This window comes from Lissotriton vulgaris, chromosome 9 (assembly GCF_964263255.1).
Source record: "Lissotriton vulgaris chromosome 9, aLisVul1.2, whole genome shotgun sequence".
In the NCBI taxonomy this organism is placed as follows: Eukaryota; Metazoa; Chordata; class Amphibia; order Caudata; family Salamandridae; genus Lissotriton; species Lissotriton vulgaris.
The window spans coordinates 1018806572-1018826236 of record NC_141697.1 but is presented as its reverse complement, the minus strand read 5'-3'; the positions used below and the strand labels follow the sequence as shown (position 1 = coordinate 1018826236).

General features: G+C 43.2%; 1 protein-coding gene across 12 annotated transcripts in view; it reads left to right on the top strand.

The window, feature by feature from the left end:
* Positions 1–19665, top strand: part of FOXP1 (forkhead box P1) — an 875723-nt gene that overhangs the window by 434363 nt on the left and 421695 nt on the right. The window lies entirely within an intron of this gene.

Sequence of the window (19665 nt, the reverse complement as noted above, 5' to 3'; positions counted from 1 at the left end):
ATCAGTGATGACATAATCCACAGAACCACTCGCACCCCCTACAACCTCTCATATGCCCACTTACACACCCACACACCCATTCACAGACCCATACATATACTTACACAACTACACACTTATCCATAGAGCCACTCACACACCCACCCACTCACTTACTCATAGAGCCTGATCATACAACCAGTCTCTCACCCATGTAGCCACTAATACAGCCACACACTCACCAAACAGCTACTGACACATCCAGTTGTTAACTTATAGAGCCACTCACACACCCACTCACTCACCCATACAGCCTGTCAACAGAGCCACTCAGTCACTCAAACAACCACACACATGCTCACTCACTTCCACACAATCACTTACATACCCATTTGCACATCTATACAGCCACACGCTCACCAATACAGCCAATCTCACAGACAATCACTCTCCCAGACAGCAACTCACACAGCAACTCATTTAACAAAACACTCCCTCAAACAGCCACTCACCGTACAGCCACTTACATACCCAGTCACTCACTCGTACAGCCATTCAGACACCCACTCACTCACCCAAATAGTCACATCACTGATGACATGATCCATAGAACCACTCACACACCCACTCACATCCCCATACAACCTCTCATACATCCACTCACACACCTACACAACCATTCACATACCCATTCAGTGACCCACACACTCCTACTCACTTACTCATACAGCCACTAACACAAGCCAATCACCCAACTTATACAGCAGCAGCCGCCATAAGCAAAGGATGGTGGGGCGGGTGAGGTCGCACGGGAGGATACAATATTTTAAAAAACGTACCTTTTGCGGCCTGCTGACTCCAGCGTCTCGTCGCGTCACCTCTCCTCTTCTTCCTGAGTCCCAGCAGCCTCTGGGACATACTGGGATTTGTCTGAGTAGGCAGGAAAGGCGCCCTGCTCAGTCCAGGGAGTCTGTGGGGTTTCTCCATCCTGGCTGTTCAAAGCTGCTGGGCTGTAGAAAACCTAAATGCGCATGTGTGTTTTGGTCGGCCTGAGACGGCCTGCCAAACACACATGAGCACTTAGGGAGTGGAGTGCACAAGCACTCCTCCTCCCCCTCCCAAGTCTCGGCCCGCCCCTCTGAACACCGCTGGCTAAGAGCCGGCAAATGTAAAATAAAACGATGCAAGAACATCGTTTTATTTTACATTTGCTGGCTCTGAGCCAGGCTGTGGGGTGACGCTCCTCCGCCATTGCGGAGGAGCTGTCACTGCTCTTACCTACTCACCCATACAGCAACTCAAACACTCAGTCAGTCACCCATACAGACACTCACAATAGCATTCACTCACCCATAGAGCTACAGGTTGTAGGGACGTTATAGTTAGGATACAGAATGAAAACGAAACCTTATTAATTCACTGAAAAAAAAACAAGGTTAAAGGGGGGTTATAGTTATGAAATAGAATTTTTTTAACTTAGAAACTCACTGAAAAAAACAAAAGGTACAAAGACATTATAGCTAGGCTCAAATTTAACTCACACATAACCAGTGAAATTCAGCAGTTATAATTACCTGAGCTAACTATAACTCATGCCCCTGCAATGCACTGCTTCTGACCTCACATATTACATCACTCATGACATGATCAGTGACATCACTGATGAAATCACTGAAGACAATATGTGATAATATTCTAATCCAGTTTAATGGCTATATAAGTGAAGACAATGTGTTTAGGAATATATAAAGTCTAGTGCATTTAACCCCAAAATACAGAGAGTTAGCCAGGAAGTTCTGCTTTTCCGTCCTGTATATTATAAATTGTTGCATGGCATGCTGTACCTGCCATGCTGTCAGACTTATATGCCTGTTTATTAAGCGTCTTTCATTGGGGTAAGGTTTGTGGAGAGAGAGAGGAAGTCCTTGTGCCTTAAAGCCTGTAGCACATGGAGTTGACACCAGACGTTCTGCCAATTCACCTTCCAAAAACGCATAAAGGGCTGCCTCATCACTGCCTCCAAAACTGTGCATCTGTCCAGCCAAGACCCGTGTAGCGCTTGTCACCGGGCGATGACGTGGGGCGGGGAAGGGGCAGGGTGGGGGGGGGGTTGTAAAATGCGGGAAACAGACGATTTCAGGAAAGTATCGGGGGAAAAAAATTTGTTTTATTTTATTTTTTGTTACTTACCTAATCTCGTCCATTTCTCGCATTTTATAACCCCCACCTTGCCCCTCCCCCACCCCACATCACCACCCGGTGGCACGCCCTACACAGGCCGTGGCTGCGTCTGTCTAGTAAAGAGCATTGATGGAAAGAAATCACACTTGTGCAACTGGAAAGATAGTGCATTTGAGTCCAAAAAGCCCTAAGTTCACATTCAAAGTCTCAGCTGACTTCAGATGCCAAATAGGCTTCTCACGGTGTGAGATGACTGTGAGACAAGCAATGTGGTTAGGGAATCATAGTTAGACTGTCCTGCTGTGGGTGAGTGTTTAGCATACTAACAAATTACAGGTAAGGCTCTGTTTATTGATGGACAGAAAGAAGATGTCAGTTTGGAAGGGGGAAATGTATAGATTCTGCTGAAACGATGACGCAAGGTAACTGCATGTATCCAAAAGAAGGCTCTTCAAAGCCTTGTGTCATAACTGTCTAACCTAAAAACATCTATTGCCAAATCAAAATTGTCCACAGTGTAATCCTGTCTTTAGAATAGTGTCCTCTGTTTGGTTTGGTTTAGGGATTTGTACTATGTGATCGATTAGGATGGCGGACAGACTTGCGTCCATCCGCCACCTCCGAGGTGGAGGGACCGACCGCAGGGGCAGCGGCGGTCCCTCCATAGCAATTAGGATGTGACCGCCACCCTGGCAGTCACAGTCCGTATATTTTACATTGAGGCGGGTGTTGCTTTGAGCAGCACCCGCCGCAATGTAAAATATGAATGTTTGACTTTGGCATGCACAACTTGGCAGGCACCGCGTAGTGCATACCACCTTGTGCATGCCAAAGCAGGGGGGTACCATAGGTACCCCCCATGTCCACCCCCCACCCCCCAATACCCTTGGGGCCCGCAACGGGCCCCCAAACACAAAAGACCACATGCTTTTCCACGGCGGAAAAGCCGCTGTGGAAAAGCATGTTTCCACCTACATCCTAGTATGGCTGGCGGTGTCTTGCAGACAATGCCACCATATTTGCGTGCATACACTGCGGATCAGCGGCGGACGGACTTGCCGTCCGCCGCTGATCCCACCGCCATCCTAATGTGGCGGTGGGTGTTTCCAATGTCCGCGGCGGTGAATCCGCATCCTCTAAGCCGGCGGTGGCTTCCGCCGGCCCGGAGGATGCGGATTCACTGCCATCCTAATCGGCCCCTATGTTAGGTGGCGGGAAGGGAAACATTAAATGTTACTGTCTCCATGAATAACGCAACATTGGTGGAAGATATGAGCTATGATGGGAATATGGACGCTAAATCTACTTCCAACCCATTGGACTCAAAGGGAGTGTGCCATGCTAGGCGAGGGATGACTGTGATGCACAAAATGTGGTAGAGTGAGTATCTTCTTAAAATCAGTCATAGGACGATATAGGTAAAATTGGGGTTATGTCAAAGTTATTAAATCCCTCTGTTAATGGTTAGGCGCAATTGGAAAAGGACTCCAAATTATACTGAGTCCCAGAATCAGCAAAACCTATTATATATAAAAAAAAAGATTTGACATTCTCTACCGTAGCTACTTGAAATGGGATCTTGCAGAGACAGCTCAGTTATTAAACAAGTCACCTAAAATGGTAATGAACCTAGAAAGTTTAGTGCATTTAGAACTCTACAAGAAAACCTGACTTCGAGATTTGATGTGAATGTTGATTCCAGCTTGGTTCATCTCACCTAATGGAGGTGAGGCTTGTGTTTCTTGCATCACAAGTCAGAGAGTTTGATTAGAGATGGAATACATGCTACATTCTCACACTTCAAAACAAAACCTGTGAAATCCTACTACAGAATAAAACAAACAGAGATGAATAGTGAGATGGACACTAGGAAGTTGGAAAGGTACAGAAACAGCAAGCTTCGTTTATTTCCAGGAAGGGGAACATTACACTTCTAGCTATTACAATAAATATGAGGTAGGAAGATCAGGTGACTGAAGGCATGACTGTGGAAGAGCTACTCATTTTCATTTCAGCTGCAGAGATCTCGCGTATGCTGTGATAGAGGTGTTGCATTTTCAGGTCTTGAAACAGTGGGTTATTGGCAATAATATCGATAAAGGATCGATTAGAGTTAAAGACATTGAAAAAATCCCCTAAATCATAACATTTGGGGCCAGATGTATGACCATTTTTGCATGCGCAAACAGGTTTGCGAACCCGTTTGCGCATGCAAAAGTAGCATAGAGAATGTACAAACCCTATTTTGCGAGTCGCAATTTTTTGCGAGTCGCAAAATAGGCTTTTGCGACTCCCTATTAGGAAGGGGAGTTCCCTTCTTAATAGAGAGCGCAACCCGATGTAAGATTGTTTTGTGTCTGCAATCGCAGGCTCAAACACTTGCAAATTACCACTCTCTTCAAGAGGGTGGTGATAGGGTTGCAAAAGGGAAGGGGAAAATATGTTTCAAGGGCAGGCAATGGTGCCAGGGACCACTGCTTGCCCTTAAAAAATTAAACGAAAACGTTAAATTTTTAAATGTTTTAAATGCATCCCGTTTTCCTTTAAGGAAAATGGTCTGCATTAGAAAAACTGCTTTATTTAAAAGCAGTCCCAGACATGGTGGACTGCTGAGCCCAGCAGGCCACCATACCTGGGAAGGCCTGTCATTCCCAATGGGGTCGCAAATTTTGAGAGGTTCATTAATATTCATGAGCCTCTCTACTTGCGACCCCATTGGGAATCACGAACAGTGTGAAATACACTGTTGTGCATTGGTAATAGCGCCTGGCAAATTGCGAGACACAAAAGATTCGCAATTTACGAGGCGATCTTTCCAGGGTCGTACATCTGGCCCTTGGATCCTTAACGAAAAAACTTTAACGTTCCAAATTGAAGATAAAGTGATATGGGAAATGTAAACTACAATTTAATTATTAAAAGCATTGTAAATCCAACACAGTTGCACTTTATTCATGGAAACTTTAGTTACGTAAGAGGAGAAGTGGTAGTAAGAAAATAATTTTGAAGGGATATGAGGTCCTCGCAAAGTATTACCCTGTAACTGGGAAAGTGCTGGTTGAAAGATAAACTGGGGAAGAAGTAACACTCTCATAAAAAAGGAAACCTGTTGTACAAATTGGTGTTTTGAGGAAGGCAATTAAAGGCAGTAACAATGAGAAATGTAATTACTTCGGAGGATACTTCTAGCATTGACTAGAGCGTGTTAACGTCAGTTATATTTTTCTAATAAAAAAATCCTTTGTAAATAAGTAATAAGGGCTACACCTATTTCATTTAATACCACCGTTAAGAGTGTTGATATCAGTAGTGCATGGGGCAGCTAAATACCTTATGAAATGGCACAAAAGGTAAAAAGAGGGGGAAAAAGCATAACCTCCCTTCCACGTCTAAACACATTTGGGGCTGTCCCAACAAAGAAAAGAAAAGAAAGACATGCCTGGGACAGGACAAAATCAAGTATTAGGATGAGGAATACACCTTGGCTTCTTTCAGGCATAATCCTTTTAATGCGAAGGAGCAAACTCCTTAATTGGCTCACTATGGATGTTTCTGAAGGTCAGATGAGCCAATAAACCTACAAAACATAAAACTGAAATCAAGAACAACATAGTAAATAAGGTCAAGAAATCTAGCTGTATGTTACGTCAGTGTCCTCATCATCAGTTTTCCCGATTTTGGTGCAGGGATAGCAGCTGGCCAAAATCTCCAATTGCACCAAAATCCGACAATTGCCGATGTCTACCTTTGAAATGGACGAAATAGATTAGCCTGGGAGTACATGGTCGCTTTCCAGTCGTTTTTCCCAAATTCAACTCTGGTACAAATCCACTGAAATTTTCCATATGACCAGAGCAGGTGGTAAATTCAAACAAACAAGTCAACAATAGTTGGGGGTTACTAGGTAGAGAATAAGGGGATTCCAGACAAGTATAGATTTTGGCCAGGGGTGCTTTGTACCTATCCCCTGTGGCAATGTGGGGATCAAGCAGGAGACTGAGTGTGCCTTTACCTAGAGCCCCTGTCTCTGCAGGGGCTGCAGGTTTCACATCTGCATTGACCTACTTGAAATGGCCAGAGTGTACCCCTATTACCTCCCCCCCCCGCCCCCCCCCCCCCACATTCAAAACGAACTCTTCTAGGAGAATACGACCACTAATAAGGAGGATGCATGGGTATTGTGGAAACACAAAACATCAGATACCCAGTCCCTTTATACCATTTATTGAGTAAATTATCAGATATGAATCCTGCCAATTTTGTTTAGGTGATACCTTCCACCATCCTATAGATCCCCTCTTTACCATTCCAGAATGTGCCTGATTAATAATGTAGAAGACTCAAAGTGATACATTCCCATAGTCCACTCAACTGATCGTGCTCAGCACAACATGAAAGATTACATTCCTGAAGACGTGGATATGTGCAGCATATTTCCAGGTGCAGTTTTCAGGACTATAATCCTTTCCAATGAATGCTGCATATACCCGACATATATTCGACAGTGTCAGTTGGCCATTCCTGTTTAAAGTAATTGATAAAAATAATCTAGGAGGATTATTCTCAAGGGCAATATGAGCTCTGTATAGATATCCAACAGAGAAAATCTTAGTTATTGGGAACCTTACATAGAAGATATGCATAAGAAGGGGCACCAGGCAGGGCTCTTTCCCTAATACTTTTTAATCTACATATAGAACCCCCAGCCTAGGCTCTCAGAAATAATCATGAAATTAACCCATTTTGCCATCAGGGATGGGAAAAGAAAGTCTCTCTATATGCTGATGACTTAATGGTCTTCACAAACAACCTCCCAACCACATTTCCAATAACACTAAAAGTCTCCAGCTATCAAATTAAAGAACAAAAAACATAAATCCTGGAGTGGAACTCCCAAAGTAACATCCCTCTGGTAAAAGCTAGAATAAAATACCTTGGCATTCTCTTAGTACAAGATATCGATAAAATAGTATGTTTAAATTTGATAAACTCATTTTGGAAACCAAGAAGCTTTTAAAAAGTTGAAGGGCTCCCCTTAACTTTTATCATCAGATCTAACATCTTAAAAATGTCAATCCTCCCAAAATGTACAGAGATTTTAAACACCATACCGCTAGAGTTCGGGAGGGACTGGTTTAAAAAACTACAAAGGTAACTGAGCAGCTTTATATGGGCAGACAAGAGAGTCAGAAAAGCCTGGAAAAGCTTAGAAGGAAATAAGAACATGGAGGAATAGCTGCACCAGACCTTTATCAATACTAGAGACCCTTTCATATCAAGAATGTAAGAATACTTTTACAGGAACATCAAATGTATCACCCATATTTACAGACCATGACGCAGCCGTAAGGTAGCTTTTTTCTGTATAAATCTGGTCATCCAAAGTTCTGCAAAAAAGTGAAACTGAAGATGCTGTCAGCCGCTTGCAGATTATGGTATCAGTTTAGGAAAACAATACCGTGCTATAGTAACTATGCCACGATCTGGGACTCTCCAGGGATGCCGGCCTGTCTGGGAATACCTCTAATGAGAGAAGGCATATTAATCTGTAAGCAACTATTAAAGGGAAATCATTTGCTAGGATGGAAGTAGCTCTCAATAAATGCAATTGGCAATATATCAACATTGTAATAGGAGGATGGGAACTTTACCTTACCAATGGAAATTTGGGGGAAAGACCTGCAGACGGTGGAGATACCTGACTTGTGGCAAGTATCAATGTCTATAAGTTGGTATGCTATTACATCTGCACCCCTAATAAAAAAATCAGTTATTCACAGCACACAAAGTGTATGGGAGACCCAAAAAATTATCAAAGATAAATAAGCAAGAGGTAAAGTACTGTCCCAAATTTAGAGAAGAAAGGGCAAACAACCTACACATGTTCTGGCAGTGCCCCCAGCTCCAAGGATTTGGGGAAGACATGAGTAAGACACTTGCGGAGGTGATGGGCCAGCAAATAACGGTAAGCGCAGAACTAGCAATATTTGGGGTATTCGGCCAAAAGGAGGGGAGATCAAAACTAATCAATACATATAGGAATTTACTTTTTGTATTGATTTTACTGGCTAGGAAGGAGATCTGCATTAAGTGGGTTCTTAACATATTTCCCACACAAAAGGAGTGGGTATCCTCAGTCCAGAGAGTAAACAGGATGGACAGAGATGGGACACAAAGTAAAATGGCAGGTTTCTGGGATATTTGGGAGAAAAAATATAATATAAAAAATTAGCTGGACAAGAAGTAAGAACAATGTCCAATGATTATGCAGGAGAGCAATAAGCCACAGATAGGGTTGTTGCACTGGTGGTCCCAGAGAAACTGCCCACTCTTCTGTTGGAACTAACAGGATAGGACGACATGAGTCTGTTGGTGTGATTGCCCCCCAGAACCAGAACCAACTCAAAATGGCACAGAGAGAAGCAAGACCCCTGAAATCTCCTTAAACCCTGTTTATTGCATAAATGAGGACAAAAATAAATAAATAAAGTCACTTCACAAAATCTCTGAGGTACATAGGTCTCTTGATAACCCTATTACTTCTCCTCTGCACCACCAGCCCTTCATCATGCCCCTTCAGAGCGCTATAACTGGACATGTTTCTCTTAGTTTGTTCACAACCACGTTTTTCAGAGGAGGATATAATAGGTTTGGGAACAACTACCCCTCTGCTTTTGTTCGAAATATGGCCATCATGTGTTTTTATAGCATTTTAAAAACATTAATTTAATCACTTCCAATTTCCTAGTGAACTTGAACCACTCTGCACATCCTTTGGGCACTCTTATATTTACAAAGTCACCAACTCTGACTGACACATTCCTCACTGTCTTAGAATTGTCAAATATCGCTTTCTCTTTATTTGAGCAGCAATTTCCTTACACCTCCACTCCTCAACAATATTGTTCACACACCCTTTGTTCACATACATCCAACCAGGACTGACTGTAGCTGATGGAGCCCTTCCTTTGAACAATTCAAAAGGGAATTTCCCAGTGGTTTTGTGTGGTGACATACGAGAACCAGTCAACCTATTGGACAATTCCTCCTTTCAATCCAACACATTGACCTTTGCCATTTGTATGCCTTCCTTCAATGTCTTCACCACCCTCTCAATGGCTCGGTTGGTCTCAGGGTAATACAATGAAGATGTCTTGTGCTCAATGCCACACTCCCTCAAAAAAGATTCTGTCTTGTGTGAACAAAACCGTACACCATTGTCTGTTATTAAGTACAGTGAAAAACGTTATCATCTGAAAATATTCAACAAACACTTTATCACTGCAGAGGAGGAGATGTCTTGAACACACAATGCCTCCAGCCATCTAGAGTATAAGTTCATTAGTACCAGGACATAGGGGGTGGCATGCTCACCTCTCACTGGACCCAAAATATCTATTGTTACTTCCTGCCACGGATATCTTGGAAGTTTCCTGCATACCATGGGCATTTGTCTCGTTTTCAACACTTTTTCACAGCCTACACACTCTGTGTATTCTCTAACCATGCATGCAACATCATGATCAAGTACTGGCCACCAAAGAGCTCTGCAAAACCTCCTTTTGTTTTCACAATTTCCATGTGTCCCTCATGGGCTAACTGCAAAGTCCTTAGCCTTAATTTGTAGGGTGGAACCAACCTCGTTCCTCTCAATAAAAATCCCTTGCTCATCCAAGACTTTCTTTCATCCTCCTTTGTACTCTCTAAGCTCCCTTGCATTGATCTACCCGAATTTACAAATCTCATGACATGACTTAAAATCTCATCATTGTGTAGCTCTTCCAATCATTCACCTTCGCTTATGTTACCATCCGTTACCTCACACATACTCACTACGTCTTCCTCATCCAAGTCATCACTACCAACAGAATCTACCTCCATCACATTCACCAATCTTGACAAACAATCTGCAGAGAAATTGCTTGCACCTGGAATGTATTGAACAGAAAAGCAAAATTCCTGCAAGCCTACTACACATATTCTAATTTGTGACGAAATTGAATCTAGCACTTTCTTGGTAAACATATCCACTGTAGGTTTGTGATCTGTCTGAACACCTAATTTGATGAGCCACAGAAACTGCTTAAACCTCCTAACAGACCAAAATACAGCTAGGGGCTCCCTCTCGATAACAGAGTAGTTGTGTTCTGCATCTCTGAGGGTTCTTGAAATACATGCTATCAAATTTTCCTTGCCATCCTTTATTTGAATATGGAGAGCTCCCAACCCCTTAGCACTAGCATCACACACAATGTTGATATCACACAACGGGTCAAAAGCTTGAAGGGAAGGTTCATTTTTTAACTCTTGTTTCACACTAACAAATTCATCACTACATACAACATCCCACACAAATTCTGCTCTTTTCTTTAACAATTTCCTCATGTTGAATGTTTTGCTTGCAATGACTTTGATGAATCTGCTATAATATTCTACCATTCCTAGGAATGATGATAACTCTTCATTGGATTTGAGTTTCTCCAGCGCTTTGATTGTCTCAATTAGTTTAGAACGGGGTCTGATACCTGTTGCTGCAATCCTGTATCCTAGGTAGCTGACTTCACTAACACCAAACGTGCCCTTGTCAGCCTTGAGAGTCAGACCTGCTTCCTGTAATTTGTCCAAAACTCCCCCACACGCCAGTCATGTTCCTCATTTGTGGCACCAAATTTGAGAATGTCATCCTGATAGCATCTTACACCTGCTTGTCCTTTTAAAATCCTCAACATGATCCCTTGAAAACTGCTGCAGCCAAAATTAACCCAAATGGCATCCTTTTGAAAAGATAATCTCCAAAAAGGGTTATGAATGCTGTAAGATCTTGAGAACTTTTATCCAATAAGGTACGTAGACATGATGTCCAGTGTGCTGAAATTGTTGGCACCAGAAAAAGTAGTGAGCATTTCCTCTATGCTAGGCAAGGGAAACCTGTCGACCACCACCTCTCTGTTTAAAATCTCAAATCCATACAAAGTTGAATGTCCCCATGACCTTTGCAAGCAATTACTATGGGAGCCAACCATTCAGTCGCATCTACCGCCTCGATGACTCCACACTCAACCAATCGCTCTAACTCATTTGCAACTGCTGTTTGTAACTGTCTGGGAATCCTTCTCACCATGGCCACTACCAGGCTTGCATCCATCCTTAACCTTATTTTGTGCTTATAACCAATACATTTACTTAATTTGTTTTGAAACAAATTCTTAAATTCCTTCACAAATTCATGTTGTTTGCATTCAAATTCAACTGCGCCGGGACTCTCCTTCGCTGGAGTCGCTGTGCGCATAATAAATTAATATAACATAACATAACATAACATAACTTCATTGGTCTGAACCTGGTGTATTTTATATGTATGCAGACTTACCCCCAGCTAATTCTGATGATTCCACCCCAACAAGTCATCACCATGACATGAAACATATACTTTACCACAAGTGCTCTTCCCATTCACACCTATATGTGCTTCAAAATATCCCAACATATCAATCTTTACACCACCATAACCACCAGGTTGTATATCCATTCCATTGAGTGTTTTTGTGTTAAGAAACAACTCTAAGAATGTTTGCTTAGATATTATTGTGATTCTTCATCATCAACCAAATTTCCTCTGTATTGAACTTCCATCATTGGTTACCACCTCTGAACAGCTTGTTCGTCTCACCTAATCTGCAAAACCACTTCTTGACATGTCTCTTGACTCTTGCTTCTATACGTTTTTTTGTTTTGTTCCTGCAACATTTACTAAAGTGTCCCCTGATCCCACAGGAGTTGCACACCTCACACCATGCAGGATAAGACCTTCCATTGGCCCGATGATCCTCAAGTCCACATCTGTTACACGTACCTCTGAAGGTTAGCTCCTTCTTTCTTAGGTCCTTTCACTTCTGAACTCTCTTTTTTCCTAATAGCACTATGTGTCTTAAATACACATACCTCTGTCACATTTTCTTTGTCTGCCATCTTCACCTCATTCCCAGCTATGAGTTCCCACACACTTCATCAAGTGCTCTACGTGTTTAGCAACAATAAGTACCTCCTCAAGCAGAGGCTCATTTTTCATCCATATCTCTTCACGTATCTTATCACTGTTTCAACGTAAGACAAACTGATCTCTAATCCTCTCTTCAACAGCACCACAAAATTTATAATTTGAAGCTAATTTCCTCAAACTCATAACATACTCTTCCACGGTTTCATTCTGACCTTGACATCTCATTCTCTAGTCACAAATCACATTTCATCAAATGTTATTAATGCTTTCTTCATCATCCTTCAGAAAGAGGGGCAGCTTTGTTAAAACATTTCAAAATGAAGAAGCCAGCATGTTTCGCTAAGTTAAATTGGCTTCATGATAGCAACAATTAAAATACAAAAGTGTGTACCATAAGTCTTCGTTCATATAAATACAAAAAAGTGTGTATCATAAGTCTTAGTCAATATACAACATAACAAGAGAATATGCCAATACTGATATGGTACTTCAACACACCTAATGGCATCCAAAAGAGAAATTAAATTCAAAAATGGGTATTGCTATTTAATAGCCGTTTATTCAATCATATATACTTGAAAATGCAAAATGTAGTACTTAGTATATCTTTTTAATTGAGGAATTGCAAACACAAAATGAAAAATAGGACACAATAAGATAAAATCACAATCACACTTTCACTAATCAAACATATCACAGTCATCCCACTCGCATTCACACATTCAAACAAAATACTCCCCACAATCTGGAAGGTTCAATATACCAGTGTGAGAAGTGAAAGCGATCTGCTATATATTCAACAATAATCACAGGAATGATTTCTATAGAACAATACACTCCAATGGTTTCTTAACGATCAATTCTATTAGAACCATATATTTTATAAAGGTGGTGTACAAAAATTCAAGTGCAGTACAAGTCGGCACAAGAATAGCAGAAGCAGACCAGAAGAAAGAGGCCTACGCGTTTCGAATCCCTATAAGTCAAAGAGGATTCTCCTCAGGGCCAAAAGTATTCTGGAAAACAAAAAAGAAAGGAAATCTATGTGTAGACTGTTTAAAAGTACAAGAACACTAGCGAGCACTACTACACCAAAGTTACACACAGCTTACCCTCATTAATGAAGGAAGAGAAACGGGTGCAATGCTGGAGACTCCTGCAGAAGTAGGAGAAAGAAAAACAGAAGAGAAAAGCAGACCCAGTGTCAGTGGGGGGTCAGTTATCAGTATAGCCTATCTAAGCGCTGTTCATGGGGGGCTTGTGGAGGCTAGTTTACCTTGAGCCAGGGGCGGTGTATCCACAGTGGCTGGGTAGGTGGTGTCTGGCAGTAGGCACAGGATCTGGGGGGCAGAACGCATTTTTAATGATCGAATCCTTACGTTAGTAAAAGCATGAGAGTACGCAAGGCACTTCAGAATGTGGAATACTCTTACCGGCAATTCCTAGTGTACCGGGTCTGAGCCACAAACGGAGGCAGAAGATACGCCGTGTTCGATTCGGCGAAAAGGGCCAAACAATTGTCCTGTATCCACTCTGTAATGGAAAGGGAGGTATTAGCCAATGGCAGCTGATGGAGCCATTCATGTGGAAACATCAGTATATGCGGAGAAGAGGGGCTTACCGGGGCTGATTGAGTCCCTCGTTGTGGCCGTTCAGCATCCTGGAAGCACTAATCCTTTACGCATTCGCCGTCAGTGTCTGCTCATGGACACAGGGATCTTCCAGTTTCAACGAGCTGGGCTCAGAGAAAGAACGTCCCTAGGCGCATGCGTGAAGGATTAGTGCTTCCAGAACGCCGAACGGCCACAACGAGGGACTCAATCAGCCCCGGTAAGCCCCTCTTCTCTGCATATACTGATGTTTCCACATGAATGGCTCCATCAGCTGCTGTTGGCTAATACCTCCCTTTCCATTACAGAATGGATGCAGGCAATTGTTTGGCCCCTGTTCGCCGAATCGCACGGCGGAGCAGGCGAAGTTTGCGGAGCGGGCTGGGCGGAGTGCAGAGCTCACAGATTCCGCAGCACCCGACGGCGCAGGAGATACGGCGGTGATCAGAGAAGCAGATTATCGGCGGAAACGCCGCAATGGCAGCTGAAGCAAGGACAACGGAGGTGGTGGAAGCAGCGGGGCACGTCGCTGTGGTGCGATCTTTACGGAGAGGATTTGGAAGGACCCCTGACCACTGCGCATAAGGACTGCAAAGTCGACCACGGCATCAGGGGTAAGGCAGAGGCAGCGCGCTGGGTCAGAGGGGCAGCGAGGGAGATTCTGGAGATTCTGGTATTGACAATTTTGACTGGCAGGGCTTTGGAAGTAGCAAGCTTCATAAGTACCTATATAGAACGCCAGAGTCGGAGACTGCCTAGTTTAGAACGGGAGAGAGTCCCAGCAAAACCGTAATTTGGTAAAAGTGGCAGAGGCGACCGGAAGGGTCGAAATGGCACCAAAAATTGCTCGAGGGGGAAAGCGAAAGCGCCTGAGGGGGGCGAGAACTCTGGGAAACAACCTCCTGGGCAGAAGGAGATTAATAAAAACAAAGGTGCAGATAAGAACCTGCATGCCCCGAACGCTTTGAACGAAGAAGGTGCAGCAGCTTGGAGCAAAATAAGAGCTAGAAAGCAGGCTGCAATGAACGCTACACAGCTAACTGGGCAATCAAAAAACATCACTGGATATTTTGCCCCCTCCAACACAGCTAACATGGCTAAAATAGATGCTGCTGCTAGTACATCTGAGCCGCCCAGTACTCCCTCAACAGAGACTCAGTGGAGTAATATTATGGACATCAACGACATAGTGGATACCGCAGAGGAAGATATACGCCCCGCTGAATTTATAGTAACGGCGACAAATATGGATATAATCACAGGTGGAACCCCTGAGACAGTAATCACTACAGCGCAACAAACTGGACTACTGGTGCAGAAAATTATAACAAATAGTGGCCCGAGTGGGCTGGAGGATAATGCAGATCTAGTAGATAATTTCTACTCAGTAACAGACGGGTCATACGCATCCAAGGGCACACATTCTAACAGGAGAATGGTGGGACACACACAGATTCAAGTCTGGCCATAAGCTCGGAAGGTGAAAGCGGATCTACATCAAAGGGAAAAGGTCCAGAGCCAAGGAAAAAAAGATTGTCCAGGCGACAGAGAAGTACGCAGTCACAAGAGAAAGCCGGCAGCAACCGCAGACGAATCAGTGTAGCAAGCACCGAAACTGAAGCTGACTTAAACTGGGATTACTCAGCTACACAGCTTACCTATAACGAGAACGAAAAGGAGGATTCTATGGCTGGGGGGGCACAGGGACCGACACCATCAACAGAACCCACGCTTCAGCTAATTCTAAATACAATTAAGCAATTGCAGGATGCGACAAAAGCCGAGGGGAAAAAAAACCGCCTAGCAACCAAGCATCTACAAGGCGCTATAAAGAAGGTGGCCAAGATTTGCACAGCCACAAACACAAGGATGACTCACCTGGAAGATCGAACGGGCATGATGGAAGACCAACAAGCTAAAGACTCGGCTAGGCTGATAGGATATGAAAAGCAGATGGTGGATGCCCAGTGGAAGCTAGAGGACTTAGAGGACCGCCAGAGACGAAACAACCTTAGAATCCTGGGCATAGAGGAAGGAGCAGAAGGCGGGGATATTAGGGCGTATGCCCTGAAAATGTTTAAAGGAGCTTTCCCTGAATTGAGCCATTGGGATTGGGACAGGGAAATTCAAAGAGTGCACAGATTCCCAATGACCATAAAAAAGAAAGGACCTTCTGCCACAGAGGGGGTACCAAGATCGAGAGCCATATTGGTGTACTTTGGCAATTTTCTATTGAGAGAAAAAGTATACGCAAAAGCTCGGCCTAATGCTAGGCGCTCGTTTGAGAGTCAGTCTTTCTTCTCAACCCCAGACTACTGCCTTAGCACCGTTGAAAGAAGGTGGAGACTCAGAGAACTATTGGATCCATGCCATAAGATGGGCCTGCAGGCCTACCTAATGAACCTGGCAAAACTTAAAATAATTTATAAAAACTCTACTAGGGTTTTTTTCTCTGAAATCCAAGCAAAGGGATACATGGACATGATCCGCGCCAGTGGTGAAGCCAGTAGTGAAGCCAGAGACAATCCTTGAGGATTCTTGAGGACTCTATCTCTATTTAGCCCATTTTGTTTTGTGGAGAGATTCAAAGATATGTTGGTTCTAGATGGGTTTAGCCTTGTCTAATGTATAATGTATAATATACAAAGAGATAGCATATGGATGATGGAGGGCTAGGGGCAAAGTGGATGGCACATGTTGATTTGTGATAAAATAAGAACAATGTAATATAACGACGAGGGCAATGGAAAGGACACAGGTGAATTGGGTGAAGGGGATATCAAAGTGAAGTAACTTAATCAGGCAATTTAATGTAATTATAAAGGTCGGCAGAGGGGAGTCGATAGCCAGACTCCATCACAGAGGCCAGTGGCCTGCTTGCTCTAACAGGTGGGAGGGGAAAGAGGGGGGGAGGGGGAAGGAGGGAAAAAATAAGAAAATCATCACATCAAGATAAGACAAGACAAGGGGAAGATCAGAAACACCAACATTTGAAAGATGAGAGAGTTGAAGAAAGGCAGAATGAGGATTTGAGGACAAAACAAGAATATCAATGCGGATAGGTACATTGAATATTTGTGGATTGAATGATGGGAGGAAACGAAGGGCGGTAAGGGAGTATTTAAAGACAATTCATGTTGACTTGCTATGTCTGCAGGAAACCCATATAGAGGTTGCTCAAAAGGGATTATTGAGGCAGCTAGGCTATCAACTACTTGTTTGTACGACACAAGGGACGAGGACGCGAGGGGTGGCTGTATTAGCGCGGCAGGGCTGTGTGGTTGTTAAAAGACAAAACGTAGATGCACATGGGCGCTGGGTGCTGATGGAATGCCAGGCACAGGGATTTAGCTTTACTCTATGTTCATTATATTCCCCGACAGTTGATGATCCTGAAGTTATTAATGCTATGAATGCACAATTAACTAATTGGCCCCAGCCCCTGGTGGTATGTGGGGATCTGAATATTAATGGCTTGAATGGTTTATGCAAGAAAGATCCCCAAAAATGTATGGAGAGAAAAAAAAAAGCCATATGGCTTTGATAAGGCTAATGGAAGACAATGGCTTAGTAGATATATGGGAGCAGCAACATAACGTTGGTGGGGGCAGCACGTATTTTTCTGCACCCCACAAAGCTTTAGCAAGGCTAGATTATTTTTTGGTTTCCCCTACAATAGCATCCATAGGCAAAGTGAGCCGGCTCCCACGGGTCATGTCGGATCATAACCCGCTGATCTTAGATATTACAATCCCTGCGCAACACAAACAGACCTCGAACTGGACTTTTGAGAGAGCCCTGCTACAAGATGCTAAGTACATTGAACATATGAAAGAATGGATGAAAGGGTTTTTTGAGATAAATAGAGGTACAGCTTCCCCCGCCATAGTCTGGGATACAATGAAAGCAGGCATAAGGGGAGAGACAACTAGCTTCTCAATTAGACGAAACAAGGCCGAAAGGGAGGAGGTGGCAGGGAGAATAGGGATGGTGGCTAATATTGAAGAAGAACTTGGTGTCGCTATTAGGTCCAAACAAGATATTATTGTAATATTGCAGAGACTCACACTCGCAAAAGCAGCAGTGAGGGAGATATTTGCATCTAAGGCAGCAGGGAAATACCTGGCATGGAGGAAAGAACAATACGAATACAGTGAGCAGATTGGCCGCATACTAGCTATTCGAACACGGCAGGCGGCCACAAAGGGGGATATCGCGGAGATCATGCTTCATGATGGTGGTATAGTCACAGCACCTAGGGACATATGTGCAAGGTTTCAGGAGTTTTATCAACTACTATATAGCCCTGATCAAGGGGTTGAGATAAGTGATATTGAGTAGTTTCTTGAAGGAGCAAATCTGGAAAAATTGGATGCGGATGATAAGGGGGCTCTGGAAACAACGTTCAATCGGGGGGAAATGCATAGAGCAATCCTGGATCTTCCAGCAGGGAAAGCGGTAGGCCCGGATTCTATCCAATTAGAATTCTATTAAAACTTTATGCCTGAAATAGAGGAGGATTTTTTTAATTTAATAACTAATATTCAAAATGCCCCCCCCCCAGAGTCTTGGTGTGAGGCAGTTATGATTGTGTTTATCAAAAAAAAAAAAACCTCCAACTAATCCTGGGTCATACAGACCTATTAGTTTAATGAACAGTGATGTAAAAATTTACTCGAAAATCCTGGCAAATAGACTAGGGAGTATAATAGGTAAGATCGTATCCCCCAGACAACATGGGTTCATCCCTGGGAGAGGCACCGCAGAGCATGTTAGGAGAGTATTAACCCTGTTTGATGGAACAGCAGCCTCACGAGATCCTATGTAACTAATACTATTAGATGCAGAAAAAGCATTTGATAGGGTCTCGTGGGGATTCCTCTGGGCAGTGTTAGAGAAGGTAAACCTTGAGAACATGTTCATAAAGGCTGTAAGAGCATTATATCTTAACCCAAGAATTAGACTCAGAATCATGGGAGAAATGAGTGACATAATAACGATAGGGCGGGGAACCAGACAGGGGTGTCCTTGCTCCCCGTTCCCCTTCGCCTTGTATATAGATGCATTCATACGAAGAATAGAGCAGAATAGAGATATCTGGCCAATAGTTTTGAATGGATATGAAACAAAAATTCTGGGATATGCGGATGATTTGGCGGTCACATCAAGTGATCCTGAATCACCATTACGGGAGATAGAAGAAGAGGCAGCGATATACGGAAAGTTATCAGGATATAAGCTAAATGCAGACAAAACGCAGGTTGTAATAAATCAAAAAATAATGATGGTAGACCAAAGAATTACTGGAACAGCTGTATATTTCGGGGTTTTAATTACCTCAGACATTTCGACAGTGTTGGCAAAAAACATAGACCCGATAATAAGTAAGGCTAAGCTTGATTTTAATAGATTGAACAATCTACATTTGACTACAATCGGCCGGTGTAATTTGATAAAAATGTCATTCTTACCTAAGGTGCTATATCTTTTTAGGACTATCCCCCTTTTATTTGATAATAAGTGGTTTAGGGAGCTGGAAGGGGTAACAAACAGATTTATCTGGGCTGGAGGAAAAACACGCCGTAGTCAAAAATTGTTGTCGCTACCCCGAGAACGTGGCGGGCTGATGCTTCCCGACTTCAAAGCCTATTATTGGGCTACAGTTTTGCAGTATATAAGAGGGATGTTGGGGGGGGGATATAACGGATAAATGGAGAGGGAGGGATGGGATTCCAGACGTGTATGAACTCTTGGTTAAAGACTCGGACAGATGGCTTCTTAAATATGACGAGAAAAGCTACTATAAGAAGGTACGTTTTAAGACCCTGGGGTCCGCAATAACAGTATGGTCCATCATTAAGAGGAAGATAAAATTGGGGAGAATGAATTACTATA